The 19,368-nt window shown below is 42.9% G+C and overlaps 1 long non-coding RNA gene across 1 annotated transcript; it reads right to left on the minus strand.

The window, feature by feature from the left end:
• Positions 1-573: 573 nt before the first annotated feature.
• Positions 574-2,116, minus strand: LOC149470765 (uncharacterized). Its single transcript, XR_016308000.1, has 2 exons — positions 2,016-2,116; positions 574-910 (listed from the first exon to the last, which is right to left on the minus strand). It is a non-coding gene; the product is annotated as an uncharacterized LOC149470765 (long non-coding RNA).
• Positions 2,117-19,368: the final 17,252 nt, after the last annotated feature.

The following is a 19,368-nucleotide window of genomic DNA, read 5'->3' on the forward strand; positions in this document are numbered from 1 at the left end:
AACTGCCACTGACATCTCCAGTGTCACTAATGCAGTGATCAGTGCTAATAATACACACTTTCACTGTACTAATGGCATTGGCTGGAAAGGGGTTAGCATCTAGGGCAATCAAGGGGTTAAATGTGTGCCTACCGATGTGTGCACCTTGTGCTGGTTTTTACTCCTTGCTTTGCAGGGAGAAGAAAAATGGAACATCGCTGCTGTCTGTAGAGAGCCCTGTGTTGTTTACCAGGAAAAAAGCTGTGATTATGGCTGTACGTGCCGGCCTGCCACAGTAAACATACTGCGGCAGGTCAGCAAGTTGTTAAAGCTGAACTTTGTGCACAAAAACTGTCATTTAAATATATTCTTCAATAGTCACAAATTATATAAATCCACTTTGTCTGCCCTAGATGCCTTTGCCAACCCAGATTCTACCTTGTAAAATTAGCAGTGACATCATCACTTTGCTATACATAGCCTGTGCAGAGAAAAGAGAGTAGGAGGGGCTCAGCAAGCCCACCCACTACAGGCTGCCTGCAGAAAACTACAGGAGGGGCGGAGCCAAGACCAGTCACCCTGCACAAGGAGAGAAAGCAGCAAAGAACGGTCTTTATTACAGGAAGGAAATGTTTCACACTGGATCCCTGCCCAGATCTGGAAGAAATACACAAAGCACACCAAGAATCATTGAAGAATACATATGACTCTCATATCTAGGCAACATTTGATTATCCTGGAGTTCTGGTTTACATTTTTATTTTGGGGGTTTATACATTTAAGAAATAAAATATAATTATCTTTAATGGAATTCCATTTAGAAGGTCTCAGTTCCAATGCATAACCATGTCCATGTCCTCCTCTAGGCGCTGGCGGCGTATTATATTGTCCGTCCCCGGCTCAGCATGTGACCTATGGATTCATTTTGCTCCTGTAAAGGGAAATAAAGAGTGACAATCGTTCCACCAGGTTCTAATGGGATAATAAAGGAGGGGATTATGAATGGTCGGAGAAAGGTTCTCTCTCTCTCTCTTTCTTCCTCTCTCTCAGGTCTGATCGGCGTTCTCCAGGGACTGACACTTCATGCAGCCAACAGGTGTATATTTAGAGTAATGGTCTGCCCGGGTTTCTTTCACATTTATTTCTGAGCTACATAAAGCTATACATACATCTTAAGTCGAAATCGATACCTTCCCCGAAGACGCCGCCATAGATCCATCTACAACGCCTAATGTCTTTCGGAAAAATAAATCCCTCTATTTTAGAGCTAATTATGATTTATGAAATACACCGCCGGGGCCTGTTCTGTGTGCCATGAGCCTAATGAGGAGGGGTCGAGGTTATTAACATCTGGGATCAGAGGACAAGCTAAGGAAATAGAGATTATATTGAGGGTGAGGAGGGGGGGGGGGAGTTGGGTAGGGGAAGGGGGCATTGGTAAAGGAGATCTTCTATAATAATGGAAATAATCCCGGCTGCTGATAAAAGCAACGTTGTACAATTAACCCCTTCCACGCTCGCATTAAAGGATTAATGGCGAACATGACCTTAGGGTGTCCCCATTATCCAAGGCTGGTAGAACAAGCCTCGATCAGAGCGTGGAGTCATCCTGTTTGTTCTTACGAAGACTTCACGGCAAATTGTTTACATAGGAAAATAATTAGCACTGAAAAGCGCATGGCCATGCCAAATGGAACATTGTAACTTGTGTCATAGGAAAACAAAACAATGCAATTCAGGTATATGCAAATGGAGGAGGATTGTTCATCATCACTGGATAGGACGTTGTAAGGGATGCGTCACGTCTGATCAAGGCGATGGTGGAGCAAGACATTTTTAAAGTGTCCGTAAACCCAATCAATCAGGTACGGGCGTTAAAGAGTTACTAAACCCACAACAGTAAAACTGTACGTAAAGTCACAACTTTTATATTTTAGACTCAGTTCACATCTAAGTTTTTTTTAGTTGAAGTGTTACTAAACCCACAACAGTAAAATCAGTCTGTATATGCAGTAAAGCATGCTTGTTATACTCACTGTGGAACCTAAGGGGTTAATTCTCTGCATTTTGTAAAAAGGCCATTTGATCCTGACTTCTCTGCCTCTCCTCTTGCAAAAATGCCCATCTGATAAGGCAGACTGAACCCGTAGTCACATGCACATGCTCAGTTAGATGTGTATTGCTAGAGAGGTTTTTTTTTTTCTTGGGAGGGTGCATGTGATCAGCACAGGGCCAATCACTGTCCAGACAGAATGTCAGGGGTTCTGCATCCTCCTAGAGCAGACAGAAAACTCCTCCTACAAGCTTTAACTAGCGCTCTGCTGAAGTCACACGACTGCTCTAACTACTGATGAGAAAAAGTATTTAGCAGTTTATATTTACTAAACTAATTGCATTTCCATGTTCTATGTACTGTGGGGGGACCAGATATAGTGAATTCAGGGTGCAGGGTTTAGTAACACTTTAAGGCTCCATTTACACTTGGCATTTCTGGAAAATGTTAATGGAACCCCAAGCGTGGGCAGCAGGTGCACATTCACTTGAATGGGCTGCCCTATGCCCGACAAGCAGAAATGCTCCAAAACTCAGAAAAATAAAATGTGAGCAGGAATGCAAGTTCCTGTTATGCACAGGTGGGAACCCAGCCTAAACTTTGTCACGAGTTTCAGAAATGAGCTGCTAATGAACATCGCACTTGTGGTGCCATGAATTGTTAATAGCACCCCAAACATGGGTAGCAGGTGCATATTTGCTGTGTGTTTTGTCATGCAGAAAATGCACTACAAAAGCACCAAAACATGCAGTGAAAAGACAAGTTTTGGAGCTACTTTGGGGCATTTGCCACCCACATGGCAGCCCATTCAAGTGAATGGGCAATGCTCCAGTGGACAATGCAAAAAAAAAAAAGCTCAAGTTGGAACACATATTCCCATTATAAACAGGTGTGAACCCAGCCTAAAACTTCGTCATGCATTTCGGAAATGCTCTGCAAACGCATGTCCCACTTGCAGTGCCATTAATTGTTAATGGCACCCCAAGCGTGGGTAGCAGGCACATGTTTTGTCATGCAGCAAAGACGCTACAAAAGGACCAAAATGCACAGTGAAAAAAGTATTCCACACTCTGCCTAAAAAAAAGGTTTTGGAGCTTCTTTGGGGCATTTGTTCAACGACAAGCGAAAACGCTCCAAAACATGAGCAGAAACACAAGTTCTGGCTATGCACAGGTGTGAGCGCAGCCTAAGGGCTCCTTCATGTGTGGAGCAGGTACTGACACTTTTCTGAAAAGTAATCCATGCTTGGATCACATTTCAGAGGTGTTTGACAGGCAGTGAGGAGGTGACAGGTCATCTCCTCACCACCTGATTCAACCTCATAATTGCCATATGACCATGTTGCCATTGCATGCAGTTGTGGTGTGGTTGCAGTGTGGCCCTGCATTGCTTGCATTCGGTGGAGGCACTGCCTGCCAGAAACAAAATGCTGTTTAAGTTTTGTGACACACACGAACGCGTGCATTCGCCTCTACGCTCAAGCACGGCGGATGGAGGCCTTTTTTTTTTTACATTGTCACTTAAAAAAAAATTTTTTCAACAATTTTATTGCCGTCACAAAGAATGTAAACATCCCGTGACAGCATTAGGGCTGTGACAGGTACTCTTTATGGAGGAATCTGTCAATAAGACCCCAAATCTCTCCTCTGCCTTTAAAAGCATTCAATCACACCAAGATGGGTGATTGATTGCTCTTATTTTTTAAAAATTGGTGCCGTGTATTTCTGAGTAAACCAGAAGTGATGTCAGGTCAATGCTTCTGGTTTACTATTTAATGGAGCCAGATCGGCTTTGTTCGGCTCCATGATCAGTCGGCGGCAGCACTGTTTGGTCGACTGGGACTCCTGATAAGCTGAGAGATCCCGTTAAAGCGGTGAAAGGTGGCGGGAGGGGGGGTTATCCCCTCCCCAGGGGCGGACTGACCATTTGGAAACTTGGGCACTGCCCGAGGGCCCGGGGTCAGTAGGGGGCCCCATGAGATGCCCCTGGTACCTTTTTCATAGGCTTTTTTGAGTTTGGGCAAGGACACAGGGGCCCCATGATCCCCTACTGCCCGGGGGCCCCATGAGTTGACAGTCTGCCCCTGCCCCTCCCGCTACTTGTAATAGTGATCGAGCAGCTAGTTAGCTATTACAAGAAAGCCGACCGTTGGCACTATATAATGGTACCGGGATGATTCCGGCAGCTGCAGTACAATCACTTGAAGACGGGGGATGTACCAGGTATGTGACTGGTCTGCAAGTAATTAAACACATAAAGTCGCATGCAGGGTCGGACTGACCATTTGGAAACTCGGGCACTGCCCGAGGGCCCGGGGTCAGTAGGGGGCCCCATGACATGCCCCTGGTACCTTTTTCATAGGTTTTTTTGAGTTTGGGCAAGGACACAGGGGCCCCATGATCCCCTATTGCCCGGGGGCCCCAGGAGTTGTCAGTCTGCCCCTGGTCGCATGACAATTGAAAACCCATTTGTTTTAATTGCGTCCATTCCAATCAATGTGACTCAAGTCGTAGCAACTTTTAAAAAGGTTCCTGCCCTACTTTGATGCGACTTTTATGTGTCTTGAATGCCATAGAGTCCTCAAGTCGAATAAATGTCACAAATCTAACTGCATGGTCACACTGGAAATCGCATGGCAAAGGGGTTGCAGCAGTGTTAACCGAGCCTTACAGGATATACTATTGATTTACAATATATATATATTGTTACTTATGTATCATTTCTCTTTTTACTTTTTTACACAAGTTATCTATTTTATAACTGATAAGCTACTAATTTTGCTGCCCAAAGTATTCCAGTACCTTCTTTTCTATATATTTATGACCACAGATTTTTGTATCTAAATGTCTTTATACTGTACTTGCTCTCAATAAAAAATAATGCTGTACAAAATGTATATTTTACTATAATTGATAAAGAATATGATTAAAGTGTTACTAAACCCCGGACCCTGAATTCAATATATCCACTCTCCCCGGACCCTGCATGCACTATATCCGCTCTCCCCGGACCCTGCATTACTATATCTGGTCTCCCCGGACCCTGCATTCACTATATCTGCTCTCCCCAGACCCTGCATTCACTATATCTGGTCTCCCCGGACCCTGCATTCACTATATCTGCTCTCCCCAGACCCTGCATTCACTATATCTGGTCTCCCTGGACCCTACATTCACTATATCTGCTCTCCCTGGACCCTGCATCCACTATATCCGCTCTGCCCGGACCCTGCATTCACTATATCTGGTCTCCCACAGTACACAGAACATGGAAATGCAATTATTTTAGTAAATATAAACTGTTAAATACCTTTTCTCATCAGCAGTTAGAGCAGTCTTGTGACTTCTATCAGTGTTCAGCAGAGCACTGGTTAAAACTTGTAGGAGGAGTTTTCTTTCTGCTATAGGATGATGCAAAACCTCTGGTCTCCCAGGACCCTGGATTCACTATATCTGGTCTCCCTGGACCCTGCATTCACTATATCCACTCTCCCCGGACCCTGCATTCACTATATCTGCTCTCCCCGGACCCTTGCATTCACTATATCCGCTCTCCCCGAACCCTGCATTCACTATATCTGCTCTCCCTGGACCCTGAATTCACTATATCCGCTCTCCCCGAATCCTGCATTCACTATATCCACTCTCCCTGAACCCTGCATTCACTATATCTGCTCTCCCCGGACCCTGCATTCACTATATCTGCTCTCCCCAGACCCTGCATTCACTATATCTGGTCTCCCTGGACCCTACATTCACTATATCTGCTCTCCCCGGACCCTGCATCCACTATATCCGCTCTGCCCGGACCCTGCATTCACTATATCTGGTCTCCCACAGTACACAGAACATGGAAATGCAATTATTTTAGTAAATATAAACTGTTAAATACCTTTTCTCATCAGCAGTTAGAGCAGTCTTATAACTTCTACCAGTGTTCAGCAGAGCACTGGTTAAAACTTGTAGGAGGAGTTTTCTTTCTGCTATAGGATGATGCAAAACCCCTGCCCTCTGTCTGAACAGTGCTGATTGGCCCTGTGCTGATCACATGCACTCTCCAAGGGAAAACAAATCCTCTCTAGCAATACACACTAAACTGAGCATGTGCATGTGGCTAGGGGTTCAGTCTGTCTTATCAGATGGACATTTGAACAAGAGGAGGAGCAGAGAAGTCAGGCTCAAACAGCATTTTTACACAATGCGGAGGATTAACCCCTTAGGTTCCACAGTGAGTATAACAAGCATACTTTACTGCATATACAGACTGATATTACTGTTGTGGGTTTAGTAACACTTTAAGCATATGATCCATTTGATGACTGTGAATTGATACATGTTGATTATATTCATATATCATTATTTAAAATATAAATAAAGGCAAAACTTTTCTTTTTTCATTCTGAATAGAGTGGAGATGTATTAGAACCCCTGCCAGGTTTTTATTGTTGTCTGTGCTCCTGCTAGGGGGATTCACTGTCTCTATTTCTCCTTTTTATCGGTATCACAGAAAGTTTCACCAGAACAGGAATAGAGAGGAAATCTTCCAATGGGGGCACCAGTTCTGGTGACAACCAGGGATTCCCCCACTTTGGGGAAATTTCCTCTCACTTCCTGTGTTGACCTCCTTAAACATCACTATATCAGGTTAAAGGCCATGACTGGTCATACCCGGGTAGATTTGTGCACAACACTCTGTCTTGCCATTGTTCAGTAAACTTTGATATTTCATCCAGATCTGCTATTAGGATGGAATCCCAGAGGAATTGAAGAGAAACTTCACCAATGTTGTAGCTGCTGACCGGTATAGTGGGTGCCGTTGGGTAGGGTGGAGGGAGCTGGGTGGACACACATCCGCTCTCCTTCCCTTTATGTTGGTGACCCGAAAGCAAAATGTCTCCCTGTCAGTGTCCCCGGCCAATATGGCTGGAAAAGAATGTAATGTAAAGCGTTCCTCCCACTGACATCAAAGATGGAGCACTATTACACCCACTAATACCAACAATGGGGCACTAGATTTTCCAATGATACAAAAAATGTTGCACTATTCCTCCTACTGACACCAAAGATAGGGCACTATTCCTTCCACTGACACCAATAGTGTGACTCTATTCCCTCCACTGACACCAACAGTGTGGCACTATTCCCTCCACTGACACCAACAGTGTGACACTATTCCCTCCACTGACACCAACAGTGTGACACTATTCCCTCCACTGACACCAACAGTGTGACACTATTCCCTCCACTGACACCAACAGTGTGACACTATTCCCTCCACTGACACCAACAGTGTGACACTATTCCTTCCACTGACAACAACAGTGTGGCATTATTCCTTCCACTGACACCAACAGTGTGGCATTATTCCTTCCACTGACAACAACAGTGTGGCACTGTTCCTTTCACAGTCGGGTGCGACTTTACATTGAAATCTATGACCCTCAAGTCGCATGTATAATATTATGGTGCGACTTTACATTGAAGTCTATGATCCTCAAGTCGCATGTATAATATTCTGGTGCGACTTTACATTGAAATCTATGACCCTGAAGTCGCATGTATAATATTATGGTGCGACTTTACATTGAAGTCTATGATCCTCAAGTCGCATGTATAATATTCTGGTGCGACTTTACATTGAAATCTATGACCCTCAAGTCGCATGTATAATATTCGGGTGTGACTTTACATTGAAGTCTATGACCCTCAAGTCGCATGTATAATATTTGGGTGTGACTTTACATTGAAGTCTATGACCCTCAAGTCGCATGTATAATATTTGGGTGTGACTTTACATTGAAATCTATGACCCTCAAGTCGCATGTATAATATTATGGTGCGACTTTACATTGAAGTCTATGATCCTCAAGTCGCATGTATAATATTCTGGTGCGACTTTACACTGAAATCTATGACCCTGAAGTCGCATGTATAATATTATGGTGCGACTTTACATTGAAGTCTATGATCCTCAAGTCGCATGTATAATATTCTGGTGCGACTTTACATTGAAATCTATGACCCTCAAGTCGCATGTATAATATTCGGGTGCGACTTTACATTGAAATCTATGACCCTCAAGTCGCATGTATAATATTTGGGTGTGACTTTACACTGAAGTCTATGACCCTCAAGTCGCATGTATAATATTTGGGTGTGACTTTACATTGAAGTCTATGACCCTCAAGTCGCATGTATAATATTTGGGTGCGACTTTACATTGAAGTCTATGACCCTCAAGTCGCATGTATAATATTCGGGTGCGACTTTACATTGAAATCTATGACCCTCAAGTCGCATGTATAATATTTGGGTGTGACTTTACATTGAAGTCTATGACCCTCAAGTCACATGTATCATATTCGGGTGCGACTTTACATTGAAGTCTATGATCCTCAAGTCGCATGGAAGTCAGACCAAAGTAGTGCAGGACGTTGCTACGACTTGAAGTCACACAAATATGTATGGCACTCATCGGGAAACAAGGGGTGTGACTTGTAATGCGACTTTGGACCCGAAAGTGGCATGACAAGTCGCACAAGTGTGAATGGGCTCTTAATCAGATGCACGATTGAACATGGGGGTGTGGTGGTGACATGCAGCATATTTGGAAGAATTCAATTAAAGATGAGTTTGGGCGTCCTCTGAACTCATTTCTAACCCAAATTCTGAACTTGTACTTTTATGTACTTCAGTGAGCTGCAGGCCGGGAATGGACCCACCAGGTTTTTTCTTTTCCCCTTCTGTGTCCGGTTGGAGAGTTTTCCCTTCAGTTCCTGTCCCATAGCCACAACAGGAAGTAAGAGAAAATTCCTCCAAAGTGTCACCAGTACCAGTGTCCCCATTGCAAAATGTCCCCTCTATCCCTGTTCTGAGGACAACCCAAAATGTCAGAGCCTATGCAGCCGGTCCAGTGGGATTTGAAATCCACTATTCTCCCTCTTCTATCTGCAGGGCTTCCAGGATGCATCAGAAGGGTCACTGATTGGTCAGCGCTGACACATGACTGCTTTGACCAATTAGAATTCCTCTGATCCATCCGGCATGTCCTACAGAAAGAATGGGGAGAAGGTGGGAGATTTCACATCCTGGACTGCTGGACTGGCTACGTAGGCACCAACAGCTCATCACCCCATGGAGCTAAGTGCAGCAGGGACTGGGGGTGGGGAAGGGTGTTGGGTGTTAGTTTACCTTTTAATTTTTTCTGAAAAGGTGAACTTACCCTTTAAGGGTTCCTTCCCATAGACAGCCAGGGGACAGTTAAATCAGGAAACTGAGCCACAGTTTTACTGCCCTTGACCATCCACCTAAACAAAGACACGCAGGCACATTGTCTGCACATTGTCCCAGATCACTTTTCATTCTATATGATGTAGCTATTAGAGTGAACATCTCCCATAATGGGGTATATAACAGGCTATACACCGCACAATCTGATTGTACAATCGCCTTTACATTTACTAAACCTTTATAATAAGAGGAGACACCTGAACAATCAATTCATATAGTATCCAATCAGGCAGTATATTGCACTATATAGTTGATGGTAGATCTAAAGGAGATTGTACAATCAGATTGTATAGTTAAAGCTGGACGTACACTATACAATCTGGTTGTGTGCTCTCTGTACAATCTCCTTCAGAATTACAAAAATTAGGTAATATGATGGCACACCTAAACAATGAATCAGTTTGTATGGAACCAGGCAGGCCTTTGTGCTACATAGTTGATGTAAAGGAGATTGTACAATCAGATTGTATGATGTATGGTTATCTAGGTGGTAGAGCGATCTATAGATGTGTGTACACAGTATGAAGTATTCCTCTTTAATTCCCTTAAGTATTCTCTTAATAATTATATTTCAATGCATATATATTTATATTTAATATAATATAAATAAATATATTTACTTATTATTATTAATAATAAAAAGAATATATAAAATATCCAATAATAATAATAAATATTTGATATGTCAATATATCTATATTTACTATTCTATTTAAATATTTATATATAATGTAATATGAATACTGTATATATTTATTATATAATATGATATATTAAAATAATATATATACAATAATGTGTATATATATATATAAAATATTACGTTTTTGATATATCAATATAGCTATATTTACTATTCTCTTTAAATATTTATATATAATATATTAAATTTAATATAATATAAATACTGTATATATTTATTATATAATATTAAAATAATATATATATATATATATATTTTTTTTATATATATATATATATATATATATATATATATATATATATACACATATATATAATTGTATTATATTAATATATCTATATGTATTATTCTCTTTAAAAAATATATAAAAATAAATCTTTAAATGTTCTCTTTAAATATTTATCTTTATTTTATTATTGATATATATTCAGCATATTAGTAAAACATAATATAAAAAATTATATATTTATTATATTAATCTATCTGTATTATTCTCCTTACAAATATGTAAAACACATCTTTAAATGTGCTCTTTAAATATTTTTATTATATTGATAGATTTAACATATAACAATATATAACATAATATATAAAAATAATGAGATAAATATATATAATATGATCAAATATTTGATATTCTCTGTAAATAAAAGTAAATCCTGCACTCTTCTCTCCCCCTCTGTCAACACTCAGCTCCATCAGTTCACCATACCCCTCTCTCCCCATCCCCAGCAGGGCGTGGGCTGTCCCCGGAATGAAGGGCGTGACCAGAGTGTCCATTTATAGAGGAGGGGGAGGGGGGATGGCTGAGCCTCCTTCCTCTTCCCAGGGCCTGGCGGCTCATTAGCATGCTGGGGGCGGGGCCGGCTCTCTCCAACGAAAGGGAAAAAGTGATCCGGGGACGGAAGAATGGCGGGTGACGCAGGGGGCGCCGCCATTGACGCAACCGGGCGTCTGGGCCAAAAATAGCAGCGCCGCCCCCTCCTCCCTTTCCCTGACAGTGCCAGTCACCCGAGGAGGGGAGGGTCCCAACCCAGGGAGAGCAATGCCGGGCCACGTCCGCACCCCTCGTGTGCCGGACTCGTTGTGATAGAGGAGCGCTGCTCTCCCCGGGGTCACCGAGAGGTTTCTACCCCCGTAGATGTGCCCCGGGTGTGGTGTGTGATGGGGGGCGGTAATGAGGACATGGGGAGCTCCCACTTATTATAAAGTGAAGACTTTTGGCACTTTTCCCCTTTATTTTCCCCCGTGTCTGGTCCTGCCATTAGCTCAGCCTGCGCCAGGGGTGACAGTGTAGTCACCCATGGACAGGAGAGTGTGTGTGGGGGGGACTACAGAACACCTCCTTCTCTTCCCCATGACATTGGAGGTGTATTGTAGTCCACAGAGAGCAGTGTGGAGGAAGATTTCTGGACAGAACAATGGATCCATTTTTTTTTGCTCTTAGAGATCTAATATATCACCTAGGGATATTTAAAGTGGAACTCTACTGAATGCCGGATTAAACCCCCCAACTAAAAATGTCATTATTGCAGTTTACCAATCCTTACATGTGGCGTCTGCATTCGTTTTCTTTTTTAGTTTTTTCCCCTCTGTTCACCTGGTGATCTGGCCAGTAACACACCTTCTGTATTAGAGCACCCCTACTCTGGATGAAGGAGCACAGGGGGCACCTTTGGACAGCGGCATTGTCAGTCTGGGGGGAGGGGATGTTAGATGTTACTAGCAGATTTAAATACAGTAACAAATTGAAGCCAAACTCCAGCTCATGCTTTATAAGCAATTACAGCAAACAGGTTTTTTCCTTTTGGGATGAAGGTTTTCCATGAATAATTAAGCTTGAGCTTTTCAGATGCTTTTTTTAACACAAAAGCGCTGAATCCAGCCTAAATCCAGGCCTTACCCCAATCCTAAGGATGCTTCCACACTGATTCGCCGCAAAAACACATAGGCATTTTTACTGCGATTTTCCTGCACTTTCTGAGCATTTTTTAAAGGACGTGACTTAAAAACTGCACCAAAAATGCTTCTCAGAGGTGTTTTTCTGCATTTTTTATTGATTTCAATGGGAAGAGGCATTTTTGAGGCTTTTTTTTAACTCACCAAACATGCCCCAAAGATGCTGCAAGCAGGAGTTTTTACACCACAAGCGCAAAGTGTGAAAACATACATACAGGTGAAACTCGAAAAATTAGAATATGGTGCAAAAGTTCATTTATTTCAGTAATGCAACTTAAAAGGTGAAACTAATATACGAGATAGACTCATTACATGCAAAGCAAGATAGTTCAAGCCGTGATTTGTCATAATTGTGATGATTATGGCTTACAGCTCATGAAAACCCCAAATCCACAATCTCAGAAAATTAGAATATTACATGCAATCAATAAAACAAGGATTGTACATAGAACAATATCGGACCTCTGAAAAGTATAAGCATGCATATGTACTCAGTACTTGGTTTGGGCCCCTTTTGCAGCAATTACTGCCTCAATGCGGCGTGGCATGGAAGCTATCAGCCTGTGGCACTGCTGAGGTGTTATGGAAGACCAGGATTCTTCAATAGCGGCCTTCAGCTCTTCTGCATTGTTCGGTCTCATGTCTCTCATCTTTCCCTTGGCAATGCCCCGTAGATTCTCTATGGGGTTCAGGTCAGGCGAGTTTGCTGGCCAATCAAGCACAGTAATCCCACGGTCATTGAACCAGGTTTTGGTGCTTTTGGCAGTGTGGGCAGGTGCCAAGTCCTGCTGGAAAATGAAGTCAGCATCCCCATAAAGCTCATCTGCGGAAGGAAGCATGAAGTGCTACAAAATCTCCTGGTAGACGGCTGCGTTGACCCTGGACTTAATGAAGCACAGTGGACCAACACCAGCAGATGACATGGCTCCCCAAATCAACACAGACTGTGGAAACTTCACACTGGACTTCAAGCATCTTGCAGTGTGTGCCTCTCCATTCTTCCTCCATACTCTGGGTCCTTGGTTTCCAAATGAGATGCAAAAGTTCTCATCAGAAAAGAGGACCACTGAGCAACAGACCAGGTCTGTTTTTCTTTAGCCCAGGTAAGACGCTTTGTTGTTCAGGAGCAGCTTGACAAGAGGAATACGACATTTCAAGCCCATGTCCAGGATCCATCTGTGTGTGGTGGCTCTTGATGCACTGACTCCAGCCTCAGTCCACTCCTTGTGATAGTCCCCAACACGTTTGAATGGCCTTTTCCTGACAATCCTCTCCAGGCTGCGGTCATCCCTGTTGCTTGTGCACCTTTTTCTTCCACAGTTTTCCCTTCCACATAACTTTCTATTAATGTGCTTTGATACAGCACTTTGGGAACATCCAACTTCTTTTGCAATGACCTTTTGAGGCTTTCCCTCCTTATGGAGGGTGTCAATGATGGTTTTCTGCACAACTGTCAGGTCAGCAGTCTTTCCCATGATTGTGATTCCTACTGAACCAGACTGAGAGACCATTTAAAGGCTCAGGAACCCTTTGCAGGTGTTATGGCTTAATTAGCTGATTAGAGTGGGACACTTTGAGCCGAGAATATTGCACCTTTTCACGATATTCTCATTTTCTGAGATTGTGGATTTGGGGTTTTCCTGAGCTGTAAGCCATAATCATCACAATGATGACAAATCACGGCTTGAACTATCTTGCTTTGCATGTAATGAGTCTATCTCATATATTAGTTTCACCTTTTAAGTTGCATTACTGAAATAAATGAACTTTTGCACGATATTCTAATTTTTTGAGTTTCACCTCTATTAATAGTGGGGGAGGGGGGTACAATTCTGGATCCTTGCCCGAGCACTGGATGGACCCAGTCCCGGTACTGATGAAGTGGATCTAAAACCTAACTGAGTACAAAGCTCTTTATTTCAGGGGAGACCTGCTACATCTTTTCTGCTATAATAAAAACGTATTTGCCGGCTCATAGTACTTTATTAAATATGCACTGAGCTTTGCATTCCCAGTGCACTCTGGCTGCACCGGAATTACTGACTCCCATGCTCATGGTGTCATCCCCCGCCAGCCAATCAATAGGATGAAAACCCAGCACCTGGGGAGAAGATGACAGCAGCTGGGGAGGGATGTAACCGCCACATAGATGGAAGGTGAGCCTGGGTTCACACTTCTGCGGTGCGGCATATTGCATGTGATTCGCAGAGGACCCGCACTGCATTCTTGTGCAAATCACATGAATTCTGTGCGGTGCGATTTGAGCCATATATTTTGTATAGCTCAGATCACACCGCATCCGCACCAAAAAGATGCAGGACCCTTATTTTGGTCTGCACTAGAATCGGAACGCATGGATGTGAATATCCATGCGTTCCGATTCTAGTGCAGACCAAAATAAGGGTCCTGCATTTTTTTGGTGCGGATGCGGTGTGATCTAATTTTTTGCACATCGCACTGCGTTTTGCGAACCAATTTCAGGGTGTTGTTAACTTAAAATACACACCTGCAGCGGTTCGCATGAATGGGGTGCGATTCTGATGCGGTGCGGAATTCGCACAGAAACCGGTGTAAATTCCGCACCGCATCAGTGTGAGCCCAGGCTGAAGGTGAGTATATTGGGGGGGGTCAGTTTGGCAATAATGCTGGAGTAAAACATTAATAGAATTGCAGGGGTAACACACTGGGGATGATTTATAAAGGCAAATAGACTATGCACTCTGCAAGTGCAGTTCCTCCGGAGGTGGGGTGAAGCTTGCCCATGACTGGATGGTGGAAGTCAGCAGAGCTCATTTACTAAGCTCTGGAGCACATGCAGAGTGCACAGTCTATTTGTCTTCAGTACATCTCCCCAGATGTGTCTATCAGTACAATTTTGTGTAGAGAATATGAACTGTAAGTTTTATACAAAAGTTGTACAGATGGAGATAGTGGGGTTGATTTACTAAAGGCAAATAGACCATGCACTTTGCATAAAGTTTCACTTTGTAGAGGATATCCAATCAGGTGCAAGGATGAAAATCAGCAGAGCTTTACCTTTACTAAGTTCTGGGGGAAAATGAGCGCAACTTCACTTGTAAAGTGCACAGTCTATTTGCCTTTAGTAAATCCACTCCAATGTCTCCATCTGTACAACAACCACAAAAAGTCTGTATCCAATGTTGTAGTAAAAACTATCCACATAATACACCACAAAAAGGGCTCATGTACACTGCAGCTGATAAACTCACGTTTAGGAGCTGATAAGCATTTTTTTCAGCAGCCCCTGAACTCTCCCTAATGGTTTCCTATGTGTCCATGTACACATCTTCGTCTACAGGCAGTTGAGTTTACAGTCATTTTTTTGAACGCAGAAAACTTGCGTTCAGCAGTAGATCTTATCAGCGTTTCAAACACAAAACGCTTGTAAAAACATGTAAATGCGGCTAACCATGTTTATAGGCGTTTGCGTTTGAAATATTTTTTAACTCTTCCATTTCCAGATGCTGTCCAGAGCAGGGGCGGACTGACAACTCATGAGGCCCCCAGGCAATAGGGGATCATGGGGCTCCTGTGTCCTTGCCCAATCTCAAAAAAGCCTATGAAAAAGGTACCAGGGGCATCTCATGGGGCCCCCTACTGACCCAGGGCCCTTGGGCAGTGCCCGAGTTTCCAAATGGTTGGTCCACCCCTGGTCCAGAGCCGTTTTTCATCATGAAAAGTGCATGCAAAGCATTTTCCCGGTACTCAAATGGACCTGGCATACCATACTTTGAGGTTTTACATGAACAAAAATGTGAGACACTGCTGCAATAATTTCTGCAGCAGTGTCTAACGCTTAAAAAACATAGCTAATCTCAACAAATACTGCTCTCTCTGCTTCTGCTCTCTATTTCTCTCAAAATGTCTGAAATAGTTAATTTTTTACTATTTTTCAGTTCATTCTGGGCATTTTGGAAGGTCTCCTGAGGTTATCTTTAAAAAGCACTTCTAAATGCAAACGCGAATAAACGTGCATAAACGCAGTATGCAAACGCGGCTAAACAGATGTTTTTTAAAATACATTTCCAGCAGTTTCTATCGTTCAGAAGTGTCCCGTGTACATGGAGCCAAAGTCTTCCTCTCTATGTGGATACGTTTTATTACATTAGTATTGTGTTACATCTGTACTTGTATAAAGGCAGCCATTCTCAGCTGTGGTTCCTATGCAGGTTCCTTGAGCCGTTGCTGATTGTCCTCCATCTGATGGAGCGTCATTCCAGGGCAAACAGCACTTGGCAAAGACGTCGGTGTGAGGAAACCAGTTGGGCGTGGCCTACTTGATGTGGACGTTAGAGAGCCTTGCTGTTCTGTGCTGTATGGGAGAGATCCGCGGTGAGCGGTAATTGTATCTCACCTTTTTTTGCGATTGAAGCTGGTGTCTGTTGGACACCTTGTTTGTGAGTTTCCTTACACCTTTTTTATTAAAGAGATAAATGAAAAAAACGTATTGCACCATTATGTTCTCTTCTTTGTCCCTGAGTGTACTGTATGCTCTCATGGAGGTATGAGAAAAAGTTCATCATAAGAGCTTGGGCTGCAAAGTTGTTTGTCTGTGATTATTATTATCCGGAAGTGTCTGAAACATCACCATATCTATTTGGACATCGGGTTCATTGCTCCCAGAGCACAAGTGCTGTTGCTGGTTTATAATCTGACCAGCCATTAGCTCTGGTGAGTTCATTTATCTCCTTTGGTGGTGGATTTTTCACAGTTGGTTCAAGTCACTGAAGATATATATACATTTATTTGGACACTAATTTATATATTTTTTGGACACTAATTTATGTTTGGACACTACAATTATTTATTTAAAACACAAAATTTTTTTTTTATTTTTTTTTGGATGGTGATATACACCTTTGTATAAGTTTGTTATTAGCGCATACCTTTTAATTAGGATTATTGTTGCCCAAATTTATTTTGGGTGGGATATGCTGCTGACACTTTGGTGTATTTTGTAAGTGGCGCTTTTTTTCTTCTTTTTTAAAGCCAGCAGAATGACACTAATTATCTTTTGTGTCATTGCCTTCTTCCTACTGACCACCACGCAAGTGCTTTCTTTCTATGGACTACAAAAGAATTGGTTTTAGTAAGGGTTCCCTGAGTCTTGATTATTTTAGGGGTTCCTCTGGGGTAAAAAGGTTAAGAAAGGCTATATTAAAGCGGAGTTCCAGACATTTTAGTGTTTATTACAAGTCAGCAGCTACAAAAACTAGCTGCTGACTTTTAATAAGCACACACTTACCTTTTCCAGGGTCCAGTGATGTACTCACCCGAGCCATCCCTTCTCCCCTTCTTTCCTCCATGGCGCTGACATCTCTACTGTGGGCACCAGGCTGTGACAGCTTGCGGCTTCACAGCCGGGTGCCCACTTTTCATTTGCAAGTCACGCTGTGCATCCTGATTGGTCCAGTAGTCTCCTGGGACCTGTGAAAGTTCCCAGGAGACTGTGGGAGGGAGGAAGGGTCACGGCGAAGTGAGCCAGAAGTGAGAAAAACAGGTATCCGCTCCCCCCCAAAAGGTGCCAAATACGGCATTGGAGGGGGGAGGAGGCAAATAAGTGGAGCTTCCATTTTTGAGTGGAACTCCGCTTTAGCCCTGGTTCACACCAATGCAGTGCGGAATTCGAAGCGTTTTCAGTGCAAATTCCGCACCACATCAGAATCGCACCCCATTCATGCAATGTGTATGTTAAGTTAACAACGCCCCGAAAGCGGTTCGCAAAACGCGGTGCGATGTGCAGAATCAGATCGCATAATACCTATGCGATCCAATTCTAGTGCGGACCCAAAAAAGGGTCCTGCACCTTTTTGGTGCGGGTGCGGCTCCAATCGCACCGCACACAAATCGCATGTGATTTGCACAGGAATGCGGTGTGGTTCCTGTGCGAATCACATGCAATATACTGCACCGCATATATGTGAACCCAGGCTAAAGGCTTTATAGCAGCACTAATACACCCTCAGCAACTGCATAGATTTCATTAGTGGGCAGCACAATGGCTAAATGATTAGCACTTCCTCCTGGCAGTACTAGGGTCGTGGGTTCGAATCCCAACCACGGCACCACCTGCCTGGAGTTTTCATGTACTCCCTGTGCCTGCATAGGTTTCCTTCGAGTACTCTGGTTTCCTCCAACACTCCAAAGACATGCTGGTAGGTGAATTGGATCCTGTCTAAATTGGTAGTATGCGTATGTATGAATGTGAGTTAGGGACCTTAGATTGTACGCCCCTTGAGGGTTAGGGACTGATGTGAATGTACAATATACATGTAAAGCACTGTGTAAATTGACAGCGCTATATAAGTACCTGAAATAAATAAATAAATACATTTGTATTGTGAACTGATTTTTTGAGCATTATATTAAAAAGGTTTCCTTCAGAGATCACTGCAGCTGCTAGCTTTTCTGTTTTATCTCCTTACAAGTTCTCTGAACCGTTGCTGTATACACCGATCAGCCATGACATTAGGACCACTGACAGGTTAAGTGAATAACACTCTTAGATTGTAAGCTCCCAGGATCAGGCCCTCCTAACCGTCTTGTATTAAACTGTATCATTGCTGTATTGTCTCCCTTTATATTGTAAAGAGCTGAGCAAACTGTTGGCACTATATAAATCTTGTATAATACTAATAATAACACTGCTTATCTCATTACAATGATCTCTGAAAGTTGGTGGGATATATTAGGCAGCAAGTAAACATGTTGTTCCTGAAGTTGATGTGTTGAGAGCATTAAAAATGGCCATCACAGTTTGTTGTGTGTAGCTGCACACAAATCAAGGTGCTCATGCTGAGGCGTGTCCACAGCCAAAACTGCCTACAATGGGCACATGAGCATCAGAACTGGACCACAGAACAATGGAAATTGTGGCCTGGTCTGATAAATCCCATTTTCTGTTACATTATGTGGATGGCCAGGTGCGTGTGCATTACTTACTGGGGAAGAGATGGAACCAGGATGCAGTATGGGAAGAAGATAAGCAGAGGCAGTGTGATGATTTGGGCAATGTTCTCTTTGGAATGCTTGGGTCTTACCATTCATGTGAATGTTACTTAACATGTTCTACCTGCCTAAACATTGCTGGTGACAAAGTACACCCTTCATGGAAGTGGTATTCCCTGATGACAGTGGCCTCTTTGAGCAGGGTGATGCACCCTGCCTCAAGAATGATTTGAGGAACACAACAACAAGATTGAGGTGTTGACATGGCGTCCAAATTCTCCAGATATTATTTAGATTGAGCATCTGTGGGATGTGCTGGAAAAACAAGTCCTATCCATGGAGGCCCCAAGGATTCAGAGAACACTTTGCATATTGTCGATTGATGCAAAGTGTTCTCTGATTGGACAAGGTGTCAC

This window comes from Staurois parvus, unplaced genomic scaffold (assembly GCF_062004578.1).
Source record: "Staurois parvus isolate SC_StPar_1 unplaced genomic scaffold, SC_StPar_1.0 ptg000031l, whole genome shotgun sequence".
NCBI classification, from domain to species: domain Eukaryota; kingdom Metazoa; phylum Chordata; class Amphibia; order Anura; family Ranidae; genus Staurois; species Staurois parvus.